Below are 25,973 nucleotides of genomic sequence, written 5' to 3'. Positions count from 1 at the left end.
GGAGCGGAGGAGCAGACAACCAAACCTGATCGTGTCGGTGCTGACCAATCATGGCTCACTCCAATCCGGTCTGACGGGCTCTCTGAACCAATAGTTTTCCACCTCTCGGATCACTGAACAACGAGATACGACTGACCTCTCCAGAGTGGGCGAAGGTGCGGCAGAGGTAGGGGGAGTGGGAAGAATGTCGACCAATCGCCTATTAAGGATTCTCTGAGCGAAGTTTCCGTGCCCCAATGGATGTTTGAGATAGCGGATTGGGCCTCTTCTAGCCCAATCGAAGGTGGTAGAGATGAGGGAAGAAGCATATGAAGGCGGGGACAGGGGAGAGGAGGAGGAAGAGTGCATTTTGTTTATGGGCGGCAACCTCACGAGGGGCGCCCCATTCTGATTGGCTCACTTAAGCCAAGAGTGGCATAAGAACAACCCAATAGCGGAAAAAGATAGAGGGTTCGCGGCGTGAGGTACCCAATGTGGGCCTTCTGCCGAAGAAGTAGGGGCGGGGGGAAGTTTAGGAGTTGAGGAAAGAAGATTAAAGAGCGCGAGGAGGTAACCCCCAAAACTCTAATTTGTTGTGGGGCGGGCTGGAGGGAGGGGAGTGTGCGTGCGAGGGGGACTAGGCGTCCGTGAGACACTTGGAGTGGGGGGCGACGGGACGGGAATGGAAGGGACTGGGGTGGGGTTGGGGGAGCGAGTTAGAGAGACAAGCCCGCGGGCCGTCGGCCGGCCGAGGGCGCGCGCCCCCGCGCCCCGCCCCGCCTGCGCCCCCTCCCCCCCGGGCGCCCCTCCTCGCGCGGGGCGGTGGCTGCGGCCTCGCGCGACCCAGCGGGAAGGGAGGGAACGCGGGAGGGTCCCGGGTCCCAGGAGCGGGCGGGCGGGCAGTCCCGCAGCTGGAAACGTGTCTTTTGCCTTCTTTTCTCTACTCCCTGCGCCTGGAGTTGCCGCTTCCAAGAAGAGGAGCTGAGGGGGACTAGCCGGGGCTCAGGAGCTGCTAGAGGCGCCGGCTTGTCTTCCGCCCCCTCCCTCCTCGCCCTCCCCCCGCTTGCCGTGGCTCTCGCGGTCTCTGGAGCGTCTTCAGAGAACTGGGGGGGGGCGGGAGGTGTCCTGGCCCCAGAGCCGCTGGACGCCCCTCCAGACACCAAAGCTACCGGCCCCCGCCTGCTTCGCTGCTACGACTATAGAGGAGGGGGCTTGGGAAGGGAAGATACGCCTTTCCTTCTTTCTGTCCTTTGGGCCCCTTTGGAAACATTAAACAATGTTTACGCTTTTCGATAGTTGAGATAGAACGGTTGGAAGCTTTTTGAAAGTTGAAAAGAAATGCACTCTCCTACGTTGTTAAATGCATTACTGTGTGGCTTCTGGTCCTCTTCCACCACCCACCTCACGCCCCCCGCCACCCACCCCCCTCTCCGCAGCTGTTATCCTTTTTAAGGATGCTGAAGAGGCAGGAGGCAGGGATTTTCTAAAAGTTCTATTGATAAACACACTTGCACAAACATATGCTAGGCACACACATAAACTATAAACATTAGCGAAAAACACAATATGGCGTACAGCTACACTACCTAGCAGGGTAATCCGCTGATCTCTTAACACTGAACTCAGTTGAATGGGGTCAGTGGCAGGATGACAGTTCTCAAATAAAAATCTGGAAGAAATAGGAAGTAATTTGGAAGTCTGTGGGCTAAATAATGTCCTCAGAATCAGCACTGGCACACGTAAACTTTCTAGACCTCTGGAAATTGTCTTCACCACTTAACCATTAATGGTAAAGTATGGTAAATGATGCTAAAAAGTATGCCAAGATGATGCTAAAGTGGAGAGTTTCTCACTGCGTGGTCGTGTATAAGTTTCAGCTAATAGAATTAACAGAGGCCACTCGTTCCCCATGATTTCAAGCGAGTTCTATTCCAAAGTTAGCTATCCTTAACTTGTTGCTAGTGAAAGTTTGAAAACAAATTGTAGCGACCATTTTGTAAATAAATTCTTTAGCTGTAAACACTAAATTTAAATGATAAGCATTTGTATTAGCAAATTCAGTTCATAAATGGTTTACTTTCTTACCTGTTGCTCCTAATCTCAAATACCATTTGCTATCACATGGGAATAGTTCAGATATACTCTCCTCTGCCCCTCACGTAAGTTTGACCAGGCCAGATTTGGCTACTTTCTGCATTTCAGCTTTACAGCTAGGTACTTCTAGATTTCTAGGAAAACAACAACAACAACAACAACAAAACAATTTACATTGATTTTACATGCCTTTGTTCACTCTTCTCATTCTTAATCAGAATGTATCAAAGTTGGTGTACAAATTGTGCATGGTAATATCACTGTGCCCTCTTGGGAATGGGCTTCTCTCAAAAAAGCTTTTGGAATTGCCCTTGAAGAATTGCTGATGTTACTCTTTGTTCAGGGCTCAAGGTTTAATTCTTAAGATTGTGGTTGTGATTTCCATTGAGTTCAATTTTGGAGGGCTTTAGGCTTAAGAATCTATGGTGCTCAAGGAAACAGGTGAGAGGAAGAAGAAAAGTGAATTTTCTAGAAATATACTAGCTGCTCAGTGAGTCCAGCAGTTGGGTATTTTTGGTTTTGTGATTTCAGATCTCACAGACCAGTGGAATACAGGCCTTTTGCATATGAAGATCAGGTGACAAGTTAACTGTCTACCAGCCTCCAAAGCAATACGCCCTTTCATGGTGAGGTCCCAATTTTAACAGACTAAAGAAAAAAGTTTAAGATTAAAAAATTGTTAAATTTTATCCATTTTGGGGAAGAAGTCTTTATGCTTATCTGTCTAGCTCAATTAAGATGCCAGTATTTTAAGCTTACTACTACAGCAAGAAAATCAGATACAGTTCATGTGTACACTCACTGGCTACTGAAAGACAACATGAGTTTAGAGGAAAGAAAAAACTTCTATGTCTGTGTGGCTAGTGAGAGTTACAATTTTGGGTGTGTGTGTTTAGAACTACTAGATGAGATGGCAGTTTACTATGTAGTTTGTTCAGAAAGTTTTTGTGACCCACAAATACCCAACTAATTTTGCTGTCAAATTAATATGAATCTGACTACTTGGCATAGGAATAAAATCTAGGGAAAAAGCCAGGTTAAATGAATTTTTTTTATCTCAGTAGCGAAAGTCTAAAGAAGGCTTTCTTACCAAATTGGACTTGACTGAATAATTAGGTCAGTTTAGATACAACTAAGTTACTCTAAAAGATCTAAAATTTATAAGTGAATTACAAATTATTTCAAATATTTTAGAATGAGTGACAAAGACTTCTTTAAAACATTTGGAATATAGAAGTGGAGATTGATGAGCTCTGCTTTATTCTTTGAAATAATCATGCTTTTCTGAAATGGATGTTTACATTCACAAAATTGTTCTAGACACTTGAGATGTAACAGAGAACAAGACATAAAATAACCTGCCTTTGTGGAGTTTACATTCTAATGTCACATATCCTTGCGTACTTAAGATTGCTAGGAGAAGAGATTTTTGTATGAAATTTTAAAACCTAGTTGTTTTCTCATTTTGGAGAGTACAATTTGAAAGAATGTACGGAAGTTTGAGGGACATGGAGCTGTTTACTAATTGCCAATGGCAAGAAAGGAAGAGCTAACTTTATTTGTACCCTTCGTTATTGTCATGAAACTTTCTCCATACATTTTAGTAGGTCTTTTTAACAGATAGGGGTCTTCTTTTTTTCATAATTTTAAGCATGCCTTTGAAATAAATAAAATGTTACTTTATATTAAAAAAAAAATCTGTGTCTTGGAATTTACTGTAAAATTCCGATGGAGCTTTTTGTCTTGTTAGAAAATTGTGGTAAAACATAAGCTAGAATATCTTAATTTTTTAGTAAGAATTTGTTTTAGGAGTATGTCTGAAAAATTAAGTGCCTAAATCTTTTTCAGTTGTGGTTTTATGAAGAGAAGATGGAAATTTGTTGTAATTAATTTATAGGTGACATTAAAGAGAGAAAAAGAGAGAGGCCTGCAAAAAATGCTTTGTTATTTAAACCTTTCTTTCAGACTACAAAGGCATTTGATTGGCACTTCTCTGATTTAATAGACCATTTGTAATGCAAGAGGAACATTACAGAAGATTTTAGCATTACTTTAATCATTTAGTCTGTAGGTGTAAAAATCCTAGGTTTCTAACAGAAGGAAACTTGGTTCTCAGTTAACAGAGTATATGATTTAACGCTGAGTTTGTTGCTTTAAGTAGTGGGTGTCTCACCTTTCCAAAACTTAGTTCATAGTTCTCAAATAACAAGTTCTGATTTTCGCTATTTTTCTCTGCCACAGTGAGTCTTGTTTTGTTAGCCAAATCAGTGTTCAGTTGGTAAGTAGGATAACTTTTTTTTTTTTTTTTTTTTTTTACACACAATCTTCCCACTGCCAGCCCTTCTATCCCCTGCTGTGAAGGGCTTGAAATTCTATACCTACATTAGATCTCTATTTATGCTAATTTGTAGCATAATCACCTCTTCCAGAAAGGGTACATATTAATGCACTTTAGAAAACGTTGAGGTTGCCTCTGGCTATTTGTATACCGACCTGCCAGCATTGGAAAGCTATAAATAGGAAGATTTAGGAAGAAAAGCAGAGAATATTGCTAATGGAATATATTGTCTTAGATGAAATCTTTTTTTTAAAGAGAAAGGGGAAGAATGGTTGATAGAATGTTAAAAACTAAGAGTGTTTGCTAATTCTAATGGTTGGTTAGTGTGTGTTTATGTGTGTGTGAGTATACATTTTTATATGAGCAGTTTTTGAATAAAGACATATTTCAGTATTGGATAAATAATTCCAGTCCTGCCTTGTGGTCCTTGACATGTTCCCAGGTGATTTTGTTTAACTCATTGTTACTACCAAAACTTTGCTCCAAGCTACATAGAAACATAAGCTAATTAAATCTTTGTAACTTTTGTAATAATTTTGGATTAAAAGTTACTGGAAGTTTTTGTTTTTTTTTAAAGCATAATTAGCCAGTAGCCCCCAAATGAACAAAATCGAAAGTGAAGAGTTCTTAGAACCCTGGATCCACATAAGAAAGTTGAAAGTTTGAAAGAGGTATTCATAGGGCAAAAGGCAAATCTTGATATCTGACAAGTTTTTATAGTGATAAAACAAGAAATAGAATAAAATGACTAATCTATTAATATTCATATTTTTAAGGTAAGTGTAAGTATGTGTACACTGCATTTTAAATAAAAATTTGGGGTGTTATTGGCTAGATACAGTCATTTCTTTGCCAGAGATACTAGGCTGTGTGAAGGCTAACCATCTGTCAAGTGATAGAGACAAAGAAAGGTTTAATATACTAGCCTAAAATTTCTACAAACTTGTTTTGAATTGTATTGTCATTTTGTTTTGGCCTTCATTCTCTGTGTTGAATATGCACTGGGTTGGTCACCCCACTTTGTTTTATGAACAAACTATTCAAGGTCTAGATAAGGTTATCATCGCAGCTGATGTGATCCAGAGGCATGATAAAATATGTTTTGATTTTGCTTTCATGTGATGATCAAAAACTCACAAGTGGGCCACCCACTAGCAGTTATACAAATGACTTCAAGCACACGTATTTTCACCCACCCATTCTGAATTTTGGGTGTCTTGGTTTCTTTTGCTTTATATATGCAAGCCTTGTATTTCAAACTGTTCCTGAGCTGTTTGGGGGTGGGGTTGGGGGGGGGGGAGTAGCAACAGGAATCCAGATTGCCTGTTTTAGGTACAATATGGTGTGATGTGAAATTGAAACAGCAGATTGGTGAGAAACTTTAGTTTCAAACAAATATAAACTAGTTTGTTTAGTGAAGTTATACACAAAACAGTAGTCTCTATTGACAGGGCAGTGTTTTTTTAGTAACTTCCACATCATGAGGTCACTGTGGTTCTTTGGGCTAGCAGTCTATTTGCAAAGCATCATATAAGAAAAAGAAGCTCTAATATTGCTGATTGTAATGATATACTTAGATATAGCAGACTGAGGAATTATTTATAGCAGTGCTAATTATATCAATAAAAATAGCAATATTAATACTGTGAGTGTCAAAATCCATTCTTGACAGTATGAGGTAAACAGAACTATAGTCAAACAAAGCAGCAAGCCTCTTTCTACTGTCAGCTCATGAATATGCACTTCAGGAAAAATATACACAATTGGTTTACTGATTTAATCTCTTTTTCAATTATTTTTGACTTTTTAAAAGATGTTCTTTATTTCCAATGTGCACAACATTAAAAAGATAGAGATTTTTCATCTTGAAATTCTTGGTACTATTTTCTTTCTGTCATTAAAATTTCTAGAGACTTAGTTGTTCATGGTTAAGTATTTTATGAATTATCAGAAATTAATTTTATATGTACCCCCGTTTTTGGAACACAGATTACCATTGCACAGGAAACTGGAAGGTCCTCTAACAATTTACAAAACAAAATAAAACAATACAAAACAAACCAAACCCACTACTACCACACATGCATACACAATAAATGAATCTCTGGCTCTTTTTAGACTTTAAAAAAACACCTGTTTCCATGGTTCTGATTTAAGGAAAAGTATAAATTTTCTTTGTAGTTTTCATTTCTTCTAGTCGGTTTTTACAATTTTATGTTGTTTAAAGTTTATTTTCCTATTAATACAAAATCATGTAAGTAGAGGTTATGAAATCCAAAGGTTTTCAACTTGAGGGGACATCTGATTTTTTAATCAATTTCTCATGCATTAGATTTAACTTTCTCATTGCATGTTGTCAGAAATCTCAGATGTAGAATTAGGAGAGGTTGTTCTGGGTCTAGTGGTGCCACCAGTTGTAACATCTTGGGCATGTCACATAATCTGAATCTCTGCCTTAGCTTTTTCATCTTCAGGGTCTCTTTCAGCTCTCATAATATGAGTATGTTTCTTTTGACACTTGGGTCCCTATTTTAGCTTTAGGTGACATGACTGGAAGTGATATGTAGGGCACTGGGAAAAAGCCTTTGTAAAATATTTGACTTTGCTTTTTACTTTTAGTCCTTGATACAAGTTTCATTTTAGTGATACTTGCTTGCAAATATAGCATGTCTATAAAAGTATACATACATATAAAAATTAAGTACTTAACAATCTTTTGTAGTTAGTAACTATGATAAACTTACTATTTTTACATAAATTTCACCAACTCACTTTCGCTTATGAAGATATGTTGCTAACAGAATTTCTTACATTTTATTCCACATAAAGTTGCTTAACTGGAGAAAGCAGGTAATGACAGCATGAAGTAACTCAGAGTCATTTTCTAATTCTATAAAATATATAGAAAAATAGATATATTTCTTAAAGAAAAAAGGTAAACTTGGTTTTTGTGCTTCTCTAAGCAAAAAATATACTGTGGGTAATCAGGCCATCTCCATATAATTATTAACTATTGCATTTGATTTTTGATCCTTCGTTATACTTATCCATTGATAGATTTACATAGAAAGGATGCAAGGAAGACAAAGAAATGAACTCTTATTTGGTGAAGAAAAGCGGAAAGAATCTGTGTTAGAGAAGGCTTTGCAAATAATGTTCTGTCATATATAGAAACAAACAGCTATACACAATTCTTGTATGCCTACTTGTAGGTATTTATTTAGGGGTAACCTTGAAGTTTTCACTTAAAATTTCACTCTCAGTTTCTTTTTAATTGACTCACATTTCTTTAGCTGGTATGAATGATAGCGAGAGGCCAAAAAACATCACGTACTTACCTATTCACAAATGGAAACAGCAGTCTGGAAAAAGCTATACAATCCCTGGGTCCTCCCTCTTCCCTACACCCACCCATAGCTGTAGATGTCCTGGTATTGATTATAAACATTTTATACATCTCCTCCTAGGCCAAATATGCACACTGTCCAATGTAGTAGGTAATACCCAGCTATTCGGGCCTACCAATAGGGAGAAATGTGAAGAAAACAGATCCAACATAGGACACAAAAGGTGATATGATTGCTTTAATGCGTGCAAATAAGGGAAAAATATTCTAAGGGATATTTAGAAGGGAAATTGATTTTAGACGATTAGTTAACCGAAACCCAGTACACATATTGAAGAATTAATGTAAACTTTCTTCTTCTTCTTCTTTTTTTTTAAGTGGGCATGGAGCCCAATGCAGGGCTTGAACTCACAACCATGAGATCAAGACCTGAGCTGGAATCAGGCATCAGACCTTTAACTGACTGAGGCACCTAGGTGCCTCAATGTAAACTCTATTCCAAAGGCATTGTGCCAAAAAGACTAGGAAAATTACTGGTGGAAAGCATAGTGAAAATAAATCTGAAAATAAACCAATAATAACAATAACAACAACAGTAGCCAACATTTATTGAGAGCATACTCTGCACCAGGCATTGGTTATATCTGCATTTTCTCCATTAATTCCATAATCCTATGAGACATGTATTTTTATTATGGCATTTTTAAAGATAAGCAAGCTGAGGCTCATAAAAGTTTAGTAACTTGTTCAAAGTCACACAGCTGGGAGTTCAAACTCAAGTCCAACTCTAGAGCACCTAAATTCTAAAACACCACCCCACATGCCTCTATTCTGGGATCATTTTCACTCAGTGCTTGCCCAGATTAGTACTGATAATTTTATTTCAAGAAAGGCATAGTGGATTTGGAGAAGGCTTCAGAGAAGGGCACAAGGTGAAAGAGTTGTAAGTGGGAGGAATGGTTGCTATGGTAGAGTCTGTTTTTAAAATGTAACTCTCCAGTCTAGAATTACAAATGCTGAGAGGGAATTTGTCTAAAGGTTTCACAGTGGATGGACTGGGTAGCTGCTGCCTGATTTGGTTCAGTGGACAACCGTGGAGCTGGGTAACATGTTAAAGAAGGCCAAAAAAAATCCTAAGTAGGAGCAGGTCAAAGGAAGCATTAGATACTGAGGATCCTGGGAAGGTAGAGGTCAAAAAGGAGAACTAAATCTAAGCAGATATTGAGTAACCAAGAACTAGGGATCATGGGGGGGGGGGGGGGAGGAATGAGGAGACAGAAAAGAAACATTAAATAGAAAACTGGGACAGATTCTACGGACTTTGGAAGGCCCTTAAATTTATTGTTTGTTCCCTTACATTTGTGTCAGAAATGAACAGCTGGCTTAAATAGGGGCCACCCAGTGTTTGGGATAGAACGATTGCTATGGTTTTGGCACACACACACAAAAACATGCTCATCAATAATAACTTAGAATTAGGCACTGAGTTTAGATGCATTACAGAGAGATGCAGTTTAGCACAGAAACCTATGTGGTAAACCTGAGAATAGCTGTCATTTATTATCTACTATGTGCCACTCAATTCATAAATCACTGTTTTTAGGGGCATTTATAAGTTGCTGTCTGCTGTCCAGTTTTCAAATACAAGAAAACACCTGTTAGCTTTTCTAAGGATTTGAATGATGAAGTAAGTTATACTTTTATTTTATTTTATTTCATTATGTAACTTAGCTTTTGATCTCCTCCTTTCCACAGGAGTTTTAAATCAGGCTCCACAGGGCTTAAGGTAGAATAGAGTCTAGACTTCTCTTATGTAACTGTAACTTTTCCTTAATTTGTCACTATATTGAAAGAAACGTTTAATTCTATTTGATAGGATAAATGCATTTCTGTCAGAGTAATAGTCTCAAATGATCAGCCCAGGCAAAGTCAGCATATATGAGTTTGGATTATATTTAGGTTAGTCAGCATGAGTTAAGGAAAGGGGAATTATAGAAACTTGCCAAGTGAGGTTTTGTTATTCAAATAATTTTAAAGACATCAAACCAATTACAAACAGCTATATATGCCATGTATACATACATACTCCTACTTTTGTCTACAAGGTACTAGAGACTTCAAAAGTTTTCAAGAGCTAATATTCATTGTTAAGCCATATTATATGAGTCGGATCATCTGAATGGGGTCAAAGAATAGTGAGAGTACTATACCACTACTTCTATGCCTTCACTGTTCTTTAGGACAATATCTCTGATCTTTTCCTCAGACTCTTAATTTTAGTGTACTAGGAAATACAGTACAATATTCATTTTGTATGTTTTAAATGAATACATCACTAAGAAAAATATTCTGTGAAGGTAGAAAGGTAAATGAGTATTCAGGATTGGCATCTTTTGGTACCCAGTCTTTTTAACAGCTATATTGTTTGCATCTAACCTTCCTTTATATATCTATCTGACCCTTAGAGAAACTCATGCTCTCAGTAATCTTATTCTAGTAAAGGGTTGAGAACAAGGCAATACTATACTGAAATGGGTGACTTGAGCTGAAAAACAGTATGGAAAAATGTGAGCAGGATTCCAGGCACTTCTGATTCAGATATTCTACATTATGTTCTCAATATTTGTTATAAAGTAAATTCACAAAGTGTATAAAAGCCAAAAATAAATGATTGTTGCTTTTCTGTAATTTCATGTTATGCATAATACCTCTGTTTCTATTATTTGTGTAATTATGAGTTTTATTATGCAAAAATGGGTACATCCAGTATAAAGTAAATTTCAGTTTCATGTTTTAGATGCAGTTTAACTCATAACTCAAATTCTTTGACATTCATCACTCAAGAAAGGTAGCATTTAGAATTATACTACACTGAACTGCACTTCTTTAAGGGCAAGTACCATGTTTTATTAATCTTTAAAGTCCTAGTGTCGAAGATATTACCTGGCACACTTGGAGGAATTCATTGTTGATCAGGCTCTTTTGTAGCTGTCCTAGGAAGATTACTTGGATTCTTCCTTACCAGGCTATCCATTCCTTTATTTTCTGTTGACTGGTTCAAATTTAGCTTTGTTACAGTTGTTGTTACCCATTATAGGCCTTCTCTGTACTTTTCTGAGACCCAAACATTTTACACATGCTCATGATCTTTTATTCTTTTCGATACTTAATGAAATTCTGTCATGGCAGAAGTTTCAATATAAAATTATATGTACTGTGATTCAGAAAAGAAATATATCAGATATCACCCATCAATGGTAAAGCAAATCTACAATCAATTCAGGATATTGTGTTGAATAGAGTACACAGAATTACATTACCTAGTGATTCAAGGATGAAACCCAAATTTCATATCCTATATGATTCCTATCAGGATAGTAGGACAAATAACCCACAGTATTTTTTGCTCTTACTAGATTGCAATTGAGATTTTGAACATTTTATATGAGCTTCCTAATTCTTAAAAAAAAAGTTCATAAAAGTTCATACAATTAAAAAACAAGAGTTTTAGCTTATTATCTAAGTTGTTTAGAAGTCTAGTCCAGAGAAACATTTTAATGTTAGGTGATATCATTAGCTTTTCCAGAAAGCAAAAAGGGTTATTGGGCTATGAACAATATGGAGGGTAATGTCATGTAAACCACTGTGCAGGATGCATGTTTAATTCCTATATAATACTGACAATGCTTTTTTATATTTTATTAATGTTTATTTATTTTTGAGAGAGACAACGAGTGCACAAGCAGGGGAGGGGCAGAGAGAGGGAGACAGACTCTGAAGCAGGCTCCAGGCTCTGAGCTGTAAGCACAGAGCCCAACATGGAACTCGAACTCATGAGTGGGGAGATCATAACCTGAGCTCAAGTCGGATGCTTAACCAACCCTGCCACCCAGGTGCCCTGCTTTTTCATATTTATAAGACTTGCTGTTGGACTTTGGGAGACTTATGTGATTGGGCAAAGTCATAATTTGTCTTTCTACCAACTACAGCACATTGATTTGAAGTTATTTCTAAAAAAAAAGATAATTATGTCCTGAAATAATTAAAACTGGGATTGCATTAAAGCTTACTTCAAGTGATTAATAGCTGTAGTATATTTTGGGATCTGTATCCCAAAGCATAAAGAGAACACATTGTCATTTTTATATATTTAGGAATATGCTTTCTGAGGGAAGTGTTGATTCTTGGGAATCATTATAATGAGGTCCCAGACACATCTCAGACCCATATACCTCCCTCCTATAACATTTTTAAAATCAACGATTTTGGGTGTACCTGGGTGGCTCAGTCGGTTAAGCACCCTACTTTGGCTCAGGTCATGATCTCACTGTCATGAGTTCAAGCCTCACATCGGGCTCCACACTGCTTGGGATTCTCTCTCTCTCTGTCCCTTACCCTGCCTTCTCTCTCTCTCTCTCTGTCTCTCTCTCTCTCTCTCTCTCTCAAAATAAAATGATAATAAGGAAAAAACTTAATAAGGGCTCTGAAAACAAAGTGACCTGTGTATGACTGTCTTCCCCTCCACTTCCAATTTCTGACTGCCTTTTTGAATACAGTTGCCATGACATGTCAGGCAGAGATGCTGCTTTGAAACTTCTACTTTCACTTGGACAAACTGGAGTTCACAGATAACTATCGGAAAACTGCAGACATTGAGAAGGGCCTGGGCTTCAGAGATGTGTGAACCACTATGGGAACGTATCAGTGTTTCTCATTTAAGTATCCAGGTCTCCCCAACTGACTAAGAAGCCAAAGTTACTAAATGCGCTGGCTGGATTTCCTCTGCCCCTGAGGCTAAAAAGAGATAGGACAACAAAAATCTTCCTCTTGTGCCTTGGCAGGATCTGACAGATTGTTTACCTTTGCATTTTACTAATTGTGATGCTTCTTCCATGGAGGATACTACACAACCAGATCTAAGCTCTGGTGAGCTATTTGTGGAAAATAACAGCCCATTTAAGGGGACCCAGTAGTGAATGAGATAGAAGATTGGGTAGGAAAATCAAAGCACATACCCTAGGCAACTAGTGCTATTGGCAAAAATAAGTGCAACCTGAATTTGAAAAAAAAAAAAAAAAAAAATTAAGAGCATTTAAGGAAATTAAAATACAGAACAAAAGGAATTCCAGATACTAATAAAAAACATATCTCAATTGAACAATTTCTCATGACGGAGAACATGATCACTGTTGAAACATGAATCAGTGAACTTAGATACCAAGTGCAAAAATTATATCAAAGCACATAGAACATAGGTAAATCTGATGAAAATCTTGAAAGAAAGGATGAGTCTTTGAGGTCAGATTAGAAGTCAAAATGTGAATATGAGGAATTTTAGAGGTGAAAAATAAGAATAGATGGAAGAGAGGAAATTAACAGAAGAAAATCTGAGATTAAGAAAGATGAGAATCTGTGGATTGAAAGTGTTTATGGTTTTGATTGAAAGAAAAGACCTACATAGGCATATCCTGATAAAAGTTCTGAACTCTAAAAATGCATTGAACTATCTTATAGATAGAACAAGTTTCTATTAAAGGGGAAAAATATCAAAATATCATACAGCTTCTTACCTGCAACTTAGCAAGGTGGAAGATAGTGAAGTGACATCTATAGACTACAAAAGGAAAATGACTACAGTCCAAGAATCAACACCCCCGAAGTTGCCATTTGCTCGTCAAGGTGAAAGAAATACATTAAGAGATAATCAAGAACTCAGAACATATAATTACTATACCCCATCTGAGAAAATGCCTGAGAATAGATTACAATCAATCACAAATGAATTGGAACAAAGACTTCAAGTTGAAGAAGATGAAAGGAATATAGTGGTGAATAATAAGCATTTTAATATGATTGTGTGTGTGTTATAATTTCATTTAAGAGCTAAAGATAGGGGCTCCTGACTGGGTCAGTCAGTAGTGCATGTGGCTCCTGATCTCAGGGTTGTGAGTTTGACCCCCACATTGGGCATAGAAAAATACTACACTGAATAAAATAATAAAGATAAAAAAAATAAAACATAAATAAAACTTTTAAAAAAGATAAAGATAGATGACTTGCAAATATGTAATAAAACACAATTTCAGACTTTTGAAATAAAAAGATCATATTTCTGTAAAGAAACGTTTTAAGTACTAAACTGTCTCATGGAAACTTAGTTGATGGAGGGGATGGGCTGGAAGAATGTAAAAGAGGAGGAAAATGAGTTGTGGAGATGAGAAGAAAGAAGGATGAGAAGAGGGAGGAAAGTGAATGTTTCCTGAAGATCTCATCTATTTAGGAGAAAAGGAAAAGGGGATAGAATCTCTTGGTAGGGGGGAAAGTGTCTGTTAATTGGAGTAGAAGAGGGAGGTAGAGAAAGGAATACAATAGAGCACCATGTAGAACTTCCATATTAGCAAGGAGAAAATAGAATGCAGAGCTACTTGATCAAATAAAAAATATTAAAAAGGTAACAAGAAAACAATAATGTAAAATAAGACAATGTAAGTAATTGGAAGAGATATAAACAAACACATCAATTATTATGTTTAATGTAGATGCACAAAATTCTCTTTTTTTTTTAACGTTTATTTAGTTTTGAGACAGAGAGAGACAGAGCATGAATGGGGGAGGGGGAGAGAGAGAGGGAGACACAGAACCGGAAGCAGGATCCAGGCTCTGAGCCATCAGCCCAGAGCCCGACTAGGGGCTCGAACTCACTGAACGTGAGATCGTGACCTGACCTGAAGCCGGACGCTTAACAGACTGAGCCACCCAGGAGCCCCCAAAATTCTCTAATTAAAAGACATGTAGATTGAGTTTAAAAACACAAGCCACTCAAATTATATTAGAGGAATAACACCTATGACAGAGTTAAAGAGACAGGTTTTAAAATGGTGGACATAGGGGCGCCTGGGTGGCGCAGTCGGTTAAGCGTCCGACTTCAGCCAGGTCACGATCTCGCGGTCCGGGAGTTGGAGCCCCGCGTCAGGCTCTGGGCTGATAGCTCAGAGCCTGGAGCCTGTTTCCGATTCTGTGTCTCCCTCTCTCTCTGCCCCTCCCCCGTTCATGCTCTGTCTCTCTCTGTCCCAAAAATAAATAAATGTTGAAAAACAAAATTAAAAAAAAAATAAAAAAATTAAAAAAAATAAAATGGTGGACATAAAAGACATTAGGCCAATGCAAACAAAATGAAAATAGAAAAAAAAAAGTGACAGCATTGATAGGGATACTGTCCTGATAAAAGGCAGTTAATGAAGAAATTTACCGCATAAATCTGTATATACAGCAAGTTTATTTGTAGCAAATAAGTACATAAAGCAAAAACTACAGGAAAGGTCCAGACAGTTCTGTTAAACCATACAAATAATGACTGAGAGTAATGGAATGTAATTCATAAAAATAATCTAATATATATGTAAAATCTGATATTCTTTAAAAAATTTTTTGAACATCTCTGTGTTTAGGTACAAAGAAAACTAAATTTTAGAAAAATTTTACAGGCACATTTTCTGATTATAAGCTAGTGTAAATATAATTTAAAAGGTAACAAAAATTATTAACACTTAGAAATTAAATACTCATAGATAGCTCTTGGGTAAAGAGGAAGTCACTTGAAAAACCATGAAAAGGAGATTATTTTATGTAAAAACCTATGGAAAATACCTAATGGAGTTGTCAGAGGGAAGTTGATAGCCTTCTATGCCTTCATTGTTAAGAAGGAAAAAAGGGCAATTTACTAACTTTAAGAAATCAGAATAAAGAATAATTTAAGGTAGAAGAAGAGGGAATTAAATTTTTTTAAGTTTATTTTTGAGAGAGAGAGTGTGAGTGCACACATGTGAGTGGGGAGGGGGAGAGAAAGAGAGTAAGAGAGAATCGCAAGCAGGCTCCGTGCTGTCAGTGCAAAACCCAATGTGGGGCTCAGTCCCACACCGTGAGGTGATGACCTGACCTGAAATCAAGAGTCCGATGCTTAACAAACTGAGCTACCCAGGCACCCGAGGAATTAATTTTTTAAAGTTGAAATTTATGAAATGGAAAACAAAATATAATAAAAATCAATCTAAAAGCTGGCTTTTTGGAAAGACAAATAAAATACATAAACTCCTTATGAAGATGAAAAAGCAAAAAAGAAAACCAGCCCAGCAATTTTGTGAAGTGGGAGATAATTGAAAGCATACATTCACATGAAACTTGTGTTCACATAAAACAAGTGTTCATAAAAGCATTATTCATAGTAGCCAAAAAGTAGAAGCAACTCAAATGTCTATCAACTAATGTATGAATAGATAAAAATGTAGTGTGTCCAGACAATAGAGTATTATTCAGTCATAAAAAGGAATAAAGTATTGATACATGCTACAAACATGGATGAACTTTGAAAACATTATGCTAAGTGGAAGAATCCAGAATAAAAAGCCACATATTACATGATTCCACTTATGTGAAATATTCAGAATAGGCAAATATTTAGCAACAGAAAGTGGATCAGTGGTTGCCAGGGCCTGGACGAAGACAAGATGGGCAAGGACAGCTTAATGGGTATAGGATTTCCTTTCGTGGCGATGAAATGTTCTGGAACCAGGTAGTTGGTGATGTTTATACAACCTTGTGAATGTACTAAAAGCAACCAAATTATACACTAATGTGATTAAAATGGTGAAGTTTGTTATATAATTTTTATCTTAATAATAAAGTTTATGGAAAAGAGAATGAGCAAATATAGACACTAATTGGGAATGAGAAAGTAGATAAAACTGGAAGATGGAAAGAATTTTAAAAGAAATCTAAATGCAACTGGCTGGCAATAAATTTGAAACCTATGAGAAATGGAACATCTTTATTCAAATGCGAATTATAAAATTGACCTAAGAAGAAGTAGAAAACATACCTAGTAGTTAGCATAGAAGAGATTGGAAAGTTGACCAAACGTGGTCACTTAAAGGAATAAATAATTGGATGTAATTGAAATCATTCTAAGTCATTAACAAATATTGAAGCCTCTCCTAATTTATTTAAAATCTAAACGATAAAGATTGTATGAAATAAATTAGTCCAATCTCACTTATGAAATAAATGCAAAATTTCTGTATAAAATGCTAGGAAATATATCAGCAATTGACTGAAAGAATAATATATCAGGATATAGGAGGTTTTTTTGTTGTTGTTAAATAGGAATTCAAGCATGATTCAACAACAGGAAATGTATCAACATTGTTCATTGTATCAACAAAGAGAAATACATACATCTTCAATAGAATTGCTTGAATATAATAAGGTATTTTCATTCATACCCAACAGAAAATATAATCCAAAATTGTTAAATCCTAAAAATATTTCAATTAACATCAGAAACGAGATAAGTAATCATTATTATAATTATTTAATACTAAAGAGGAAGGCTTAGCAGCCATAGTAGGCAAATGATATAGATGATACTAACATTTGTACAGAAGACCTTACAGTGTCTTTTTGGCTGATATGTGACCTTAAAAAAATTTTAGAACTCTAAGACTCTAGAAAAATTAGTAAGGTAAATTAAAAGGTAGTTAAGATGGAAGATAATTGAATGAAAATCAATAGATTTTCTCTGGAAGTGATTGGTATCTAAGAAACATTTTCTCCCAGTAGGAAAAAATTATTTCATTTCCCATTGAAACACAATTTACAAAATGCTTATTAATAAAATTATTAAAAGTGATATAGGATCTGTATGAAGAAGGGGTAACATCTTATTTAAAGACAAACAATATCTGATTAAAGGAAGGACAGATTATGTTTTTGTATGGGACAACAATAGCAAAATGTTAATTTTTCCAGTTATATTTTATGTTTATATATTAAATATATTTAATGCAATTACAATTAGATTCTCAATGAGGACGTTTTTTAATTAAAAATATTTTTTCAAAATTACATGGAAGATTAAGTGTTAACAAAAACCAAGAAAATTTAAACAAGAACAGTGAGGAGGGATTTACATTATACATGCTAGAACATATTACCAAGCCAGCTAACCAGAACAATATGGTAATAGCATAGAAATAGACAAGTAGATACATTGAACAGATTAGAGAATCCTAAAACAGATGACAATTCAGTTGGAAAATAATGGATCATTTAATTAGTGGGATTAGCATAACAGGTTATCTTTGTGGAAGAGTGAAAGTATATTCTCATTTTGCACATCATACAAAAATAATTTTTTTAAGTTTATTTATTTTGAGAAAGAGGGGGAGGGTCAGAGAAAAGGGGAAAGAGAGAATCCCAGGCAAGCTCCTCACTCTCAATGCAGAGCTGGATGCAGGGCTCAAACTCATGAACCATGAGAAAATACCAGAGCTGAAGTTGGACGACTAACTGACTGAGCCACCCAGGTGTCCCCATACAAAAATAATTTAAGATGAAAGGCTTAAATGGAAACAAAACAAAAAACTTGCCAAAAAACCTAGAAGACTACTTATAAAACCTTTTTAACAAGAGTGCAAACAAAGTTTAAGAGTTAACAATAGCAGTGAAAAAAAAAAAAACTATTGAAATCATTTAGGGAAATACAGTTTTGGAAAAATGTTTGTAATATGTGTTAACATGAAAGGTTAATAGCCAAGATCTCTTTGATATTGCTAAGAAAAAATTATAAAACAACCCAATATAAAAGGAAAAGACAATTCATAGAAAAGCAAATTCTATTGGTTGACATATGAGAAGATGTTCAATTTCACTAGGAAATTAGGGAAATTCACATTTAAGTAATAGGCAATGTGTCTTAGTATTTAAAAAGTTTGTTAGTCTAATGGGTTTAAAACTACTGCTAGTGGAGATAAAGGGAAGGAGATGCTTATTTTTTTACTGGTAGAAATGTGTATGTTAACTGTTTTGAAATGCAATCTGGTAACACCTATTAAAAATTGCAATTCATAATATTTGATTTAACAATGCCCTCCTTGGGGATATATCCCACAGAAGTTAAGTATCAATGTTTAAGGACATATGTATTTTTTTGGTTTCAAAGTTGTTACAGCTTGCTTATAGTGGTAAAATTGGAGGAAAAAATAATTCTATTAATAAGGTAATGCTAATAGGTAATGGAAATTTACAACATGGATTATAATGCATTCATTAAAAGATGTGAATTACAGCTGTTTCAGGTGATCTGGAAGAATTTCCAGGGGTCATTGATGAGCAGGAAGAGCAAGGTATAGAAAAGTGTTTTATATGTAAGATATGTATATGTATATATCTGCTGTATAGCAGAGTTATTTGCAAAGGGAGAAGAACATGGAAGGGTGCACACTAAGTTGTTAAAATGGATTACTTTGGATGGGAGGAAATGCAGCGGGAGAATAGAGTCAAGTAATGGAAGGACAAGAAAAATTACAGTAAAAGCATGTTCAGAATCCCACTTATGCTTTTTAATAAAAGTAATTAAATTTGAACATATTGTTTGAAGAAATTAAATAAAAATATTTATAAGTATGACCACTTTTGGTGGTAATGACTCCATATTTTCAAAGATTCTCACCTGGGAAATATTTTTTTCTTTTACATTTGCGATTTCTTTAATTTTGTACCACATACTATTAGAATTTTCTACATATTCTAACAAATCTTTAGCTAATCTAGCATTTCAGACCAAATAAGCTTATCTACAAATGATTGGTATTTTAAGATCAAATCAAACTCTGAGTCATATCTATGTCAGCACTGACATGCAGCTGATATCCTTTGGTAAAATATAGGTGATATATTTCAGTTTGTTCATGTGTTCATTTTCTTTGGTTAGTACCTTCAGTTGTTAATTGTTAAGTGTTTTTAATATCACCCCTGTCAATGTTACAAAGTAATTATAACAACAATTATGCATGATTGGAAGACTTGCACATAGAAGTTGCTTATTAAATACCTGCTGACTTGACATAATTTTAGGTACAGTAATGATTTTAACAAGGTAACAAATGTGGAAATAAAAGCATTTAAGGGTATTTTTAAATGAAACTAAAAGTCAGCATATGTATGATTCTTAGGCAAATGACTGTGTCTCAGAATCTTAATATTTAGAATAGAATATTTTCCTCACTTATTTCACATAATCTTTTTGTCAAGGGAAGTAATAAATGTTTAAGTGCTTTGAAAAACCATGCATTGTGCAAAAAAATGATGATAATGAAAATCTGAGGGCAGTCATATTTTACATTTAATAGACATATATTTATATGATACATTTATATGACATATATATATATTTCAGGTCGTATGTTTGATGTTAAGCCTCTTGACATTTCAATAATAGAACATATTACTGATAAAGCTTCAAAGCCTCAAACAGACAAAACAGTGGGATTCATGGAAGGTGTGAATACATTTAATTGCTTAAAGTCCAAGATGAGTCTCCAGAATTTCTGTGTTTATTTTTCTGGTGATTGTGGGAAATTGTTTATTCAGGTATATCTCCTGATGACCTCTTCTTCTAATATAGAGATATTAATGTTTTGTGGGATGTCTGGGCCTTCATCACATCTGGACATAATGATAATGTTGCATTGTGTTTTGACTTAATAAATGGCCTTGAACAGCTAAGCACAGCTGTGTAATCTGTTGTTATATTTCATTACAGATTCTCTCCTTGTAATTTATAGCTACAATTACTAGTGACTATAGCATGAATACTTTAAATAGTAAAATCTTTATTATCTTTTAGTTGCCAGACACCAAATTTGCCATTGGCTAATTTTGGGGGGATAGGCAACTAACTATCAGGAAATACCTATGTTGTAATTTATTAGACACAACACTACAAAAAACACATTTACATTCTTTTATTATAGAAACATAAATATAATCTTAATTCTCTAGAATCTGTACTGTAGAATACTATTAAAGCCATCTAGATTTTGGTTTGGAGAAAATGGAATGTATAAATGTGTTTTCCTAACTCGAATATTATTATACCTGACTCTTTCCAAGAATACATCCTTATTTTAAAATTTTCTTGCCCCAATAATTCAGCTTTCACTTTTTCTAGAAATATTCTTGCTATTTCCTTGGTCTAATTTCGTTCTGTTTTTTACTATTCCAGTAATGGAGACAGTGTTATTAGGAAGCTGAAAAGGTAGATCTTAAAAGAGAATCTTAAAAGAGATAGCAATCTGCCTTTGCATTTCTTTAAATAGACCTTATCTGACACTAGTAGTAAAAACTACCTGAATTGATTCTTTTTGATACCATGGATTTCACTTAATGAAGTCATTCTAAAATCAGGCATATTCTACTTTCTCTTTGTGTATTGATTATCTTTATTCAACATGAAATTAACAGAAATTATAGATACCTTTTTTAAACATGTCTCTCTACTCTTGCTTAGCAATACTAGTGTTGCTAAAGCAGTAGAAGTACTTGTTAGAATATGCTGCATGCATTCTTGGATGTATGTGCCATAACAGTCATCTTTTAATTGTTTTTCTGCCTCCTTCCAAGAAAATTTCTAATCACCAGTGATTATTCCCCAAATGTAAGTTGTAGTGTGATAGAGAAGAGTGAGGAAATCTTTAAGTTAATCTGTTTATTCTCATCCTAAAGAAACCAAAGTGATCTTTCATTAATTCCTAATATTCTTTCAGTTTCTTAAAACTCAGGAAAGAAGTTTCTTTCACTTCAGAGTAAACTCTGAATCTCAGTATCTTTTATCAATATCTTCTGTGTCACTTTGGAATGAGGTGAAACCAAATCATTATTTCTTAAAGGCATAATCAACTTTCCAAAATATGGTGCCTATCATCCCATTCAGTGGTCAGGTCAGTTTATTTAGTTTATCCTTTCAAGCCTCTGAATTTATTGAGTCACTGATGCTCAATCTTAAAGCCAAGGTTATTTAAATTTTTTCTTTCTTTTTTTTTAAGTGGATTTTATCTTGACCAAGTAAAAATGCTTACTTGCTTAAACCCTTAGATGGCAAGCTTTACATTTATTGTTGCCTTGAGTGTATCAATCTTTTTAGCATCGTTGTACTTCTTATTTGGAAATCAGTGGATAGTACTGATAGATTATGGTCTGTGAAACCAGCTGCATCCACATATGAGAGCTTAGAATACAGAACCTCAAATTCCATCCCAGTCCTATTAATCATCATCTTCATTTTTAAAGATGTCTCAAGTTATTCATATGTATATTAAAATTTGAAAAGTAATACTAAAATGTTGTCATTTTTAATTGGACTTAAGGTGCACAGAATTGGTTAGTTATAATATGGTTCAGAGTCATTGTTCATTTATTATCCTCTTTTACTACACTCATTCATTCATTCATTCATTCATTCATTATTTTTAATCAAAATAAATATCTGTGAATCCAAGACCCAACCAAAGAGAAAATTAACAATAATTTACACTTATCTATATGCTCTTCCCCTATTCACATCAATTCCCCAAGCAGAAGTAACCACCATTCTTTGGAGGCTGGGCAGCTCAGTTGGTTAAGTGCCCAACTCTTGATTTCAGCTCAAGTTTGTGAGATGATCTCACAGTTTGTGAGATGGAACTCCTATCAGTCTCTGCACTCACAGCGCTGGAGCCCCCTTGAGATTTTCTCTCTCTCTGCCACTTTTCCACTTATGTCCTCTCTCTCTGTCTCTCTCTCTCAAAATAAATAAACTTAAAAAAAAAGTAACCACCATTCTGAATTTTGTGTTTATTTTCCATAGTTTTTTTTCCCGCAAATAATATATATAGCTATGCCACGTATAAAGTTGTATAAAGTATAAAGTTGTGACTAAATAATAATATAATATAATATAATATAATATAATATAATATAATATAATAATATGCATTAATATATTCATATCATGCTGTACTTATCTCAAAATTAAGTTATTAAGATTATACACCCATGGTTTTGTAGGTAACTGAAATTCATATGGTAAATTTTTGCTTTTATATAATATTTATGACAATGCCATTTATCATTTCTCCTTAATGGACATTTGGGTTGTTTTTTTGTTTTTTTGCTAATATGAAGAGTGCTGTTATAAACATTCTTGTGTATGTTTCTTGGTGATGTTTGCAAGACATTCTCTTGGGTGTATACTGAGCTTAGAATTGCTGGATCATAGGATATATAATTGCTCAACTTTACAAAAGACTGTTAGATTATTTTTTCAAAATTGTATTACCCATTTATACCCTCACCAATGATGTATAAGATATCTCTGTTGATACATATTCTTTTTTACACATGGTATTTTGTCAGATTTATTAATTCTTGCTACTTGAATAGGTAACAAATATCTCACGGTGGTCTTGATTTGCATTTTCTAGTTTACCATGAAGTTGTGAACATGTATATGTGTTTCTCTTCTGTAAAATAGCTGTTCATGGCTTTCCCATTTTCTTCATTTAAATTTCTGTGGGCCTTTTTATTGATTTGCATGAGTTCTTTATATATTCTAGATACTAATTTCTTCTCCTGATTCATAGGTTGTTTTTTCACCTCCTTTAGTGTATCCTAATGAACAGAAAAATCTTAATTTTTATGCGGCCATACTCATCATTATTTTTTATAGTTAATGCTTTTTGTATCTTTTAATGCAGCTTATCCTTGCATTGATTTTGTATATTATGTAAAGATTAAACTTTAAGTTGTTTTCTTAAGAGAGACACAGTTTTCCGGCTATATTTAATATATGTTATTATCTTTCCTCAGTGATCTGCCCTGCCACCTCTCATATAGCAAGGGTCCATAAAGGCAATGGTCTGATTGTAGACCCTTTTTTGTGATCTTGGTTGATTTGACTATCCCTATGACAACAATACATTTTCTTAATTATTAGAGTTTTCTAATAAGTTCTTATGTGTGATAGGGAGAGGCCCCCAGAATTCATCTTTTTAGTTCTACCATTTCCTTAAATGTCAGCCTTTTCCAGCCTCAGCTAAATTTTAATTAGAAACTATATGCTTTGCTTCATTCTTTGTGTATACAACCTAGTTATTGATATATATATATATATATTTATTTATTTTTTGTAAGTATCTTCAAGTTTATCCAAAACACTTCTTCTAGTAACTACTATTTTGGCTTCCAGTTTGTTGATGATGCCAGCCAGTGAAATTTAAAACCAAAAACAACAACAAAATTTAAAGCCAATATTAAAGTATTTAAGCTAATTCAATTTGAATACCACTCTAAATTATTATTTATTTTTTTTAGGATTATTTATTTTTAGGATTTCAGGTTATCATAATTTTTTAATTTAGCAAAACAAAAAACATATACTGTACACTTACATTACTTTTAGCAGTTTTTTAAAATAAAGCTAAAGATAAATTATATAACCTATGGAATCACAACCATTCAGGGATTATTATAATTTTCAGCTCTTTAATATCACCAAATGTCAGACAATATTTAATTACTTAACATTTTTTGACTCCTTTGTTCCTTACAACTTTATGAGGTAGTTAATATTATTATCCCCATTTTATTTTATTTTATTTATTTTTTTTAAATTTTTTTTCAACGTTTATTTATTTATTTTTTTTTAATTTTTTTTTTAACGTTTATTTATTTTTGAGACAGAGAGAGACAGAGCATGAACGGGGGAGGGGCAGAGAGAGAGGGAGACACAGAATCGGAAACAGGCTCCAGGCTCTGAGCCATCAGGCCAGAGCCCGACGCGGGGCTCGAACTCACGGACGCGAGATCGTGACCTGGCTGAAGTCGGACGCTTAACCGACTGCGCCACCCAGGCGCCCCTATTATCCCCATTTTATAGATGAAGGAAAAAAACTGAGAGAGATTAACTAGACTGGTAGCTTACTTATTAGGTAGGGGTTCAGATGGTAAGTCCAGATGGTGCTATGAAATGTTTTTCTATGAAAATGTCACTGGGCTATCCTTCAGCAAAACTAATTTTGTGATAGTTAGATACCAGCCTCAGTTCTGCCTCAAAGACAAATATTTTTATTCAGGAGAATCAAGTTAAAAATTGATATCAAAGCCAATCTTGAGAGGGAACATAAAATATAAAGTACATAACCTTGAAGAAATATATAAAATTGCTTTGGAATTGGGGGATTGGATATATAATTACTGGTTTTGAGTAGTAGGTTGATTGTATACATGACATAGCTTCAGGGCTCAGGTCATTCTTCGCTTTGGCTGGGGGAACCTCTCTTACTCGCTTCCTTTTTTCCCTTCTCAGATGTCCAGAGCTTGTACAGTGGTATATTTGTCAGAGGATTGACAAGTATTCTATTTACTGTTTCTATTAAAGACACACTTGACAATTTAATCTGTCTCCATTCTTAATCCTTTATGTTTCTAAAATGTTTATTTCTTTTGTTTCCTATTCTGTGTCTATTTTGATTTTTAAAATAAAAATATACAACCAGATAGGTAAATGATCATGTTTTATTAATAATTCATATATGAAAACATCTTCAAGTTTAATCTATTCTAGGTATTATTTGTTAAATTATGTGAAAGGCAAACGTTAAGGAGAAAGAAGTTTCTGTGTGATGGAGTGAAAATAGGTGCTCGCAAAAATATCAAGAGATGGTGACAAAGAGCTGATATAGGAGAGTTTTAATGTTTTTCCTGGGTGCTGACCAGATATCTTAGGGGGATGTAGATTTAAGAAAGCAGAGGAAAGAACCTTCACTGAGCTGTAGTGGATACAATAAAGAGAGATGTAGGATAGCACAGTACACAAAACTACCCAAGACAGATTATTTAGAAAGTAGCAAGAGTTAGAACTTTATGGAAAATCGTGCATGTTTTCCACGATGATTGGAATTTTGAGATAAATTAATAGGTCCTGACCTTTAGCTGATATATTTTTGCCTCAAGAGTGGGTGTTTGGTATTAGAAATTAGTATATAAGGAAGGCAGACTTTAGAGGGGAGAGCAGTATTTGGAGAGTGATCTAGCTATGTGAGTGGAAAGGTGATTGCCAGTAGGGGATGGACGCTGCGGTTCTTAAAATGGGATATAACCTATGAGGGGTAGAAATATATTAGTCAGAATGTATAGCAATTGTAGGAGTGTGTGGTCAGAAAGAATGAAGAATAGGATCAATGTGTGGATGGTCTTTATAAACAAATGTTCTTTGGAGAAGTCTGAGCTTGGACTTTTTGGAGAACCAGGGCATATAAAGGCATTATGGGGCTGTGATACTATTGAATGAATTAAAATCTGTGGAGAACTAAGGATATCCTGAGAGATGTAGGACTGTCAGAG

General features: G+C 35.0%; 1 protein-coding gene across 12 annotated transcripts in view; it reads left to right on the top strand.

Moving 5' to 3' along the window:
* The first annotated feature begins 450 nt into the window (after positions 1 to 450).
* Positions 451 to 25,973, top strand: part of ZBTB20 (zinc finger and BTB domain containing 20) — a 774,657-nt gene continuing 749,134 nt past the window's right edge. For 11 of the 12 annotated variants that reach the window (XM_040485001.1, XM_040484982.1, XM_040484987.1 and 8 more), the window contains exon 1: positions 880 to 2,699. The gene's annotated coding sequence lies outside the window, so the exon portion shown is untranslated. Of the gene's footprint in view, positions 550 to 879; positions 2,700 to 25,973 lie in introns of those variants that run through there. The other variant, XM_040484983.1, reaches the window with a different exon arrangement.

This window comes from Herpailurus yagouaroundi, unplaced genomic scaffold (assembly GCF_014898765.1).
Source record: "Herpailurus yagouaroundi ecotype Mexico unplaced genomic scaffold, PumYag 162, whole genome shotgun sequence".
Taxonomy (NCBI): Eukaryota; Metazoa; Chordata; class Mammalia; order Carnivora; family Felidae; genus Herpailurus; species Herpailurus yagouaroundi.
This window is presented reverse-complemented; position numbering and strand designations above follow the sequence as displayed.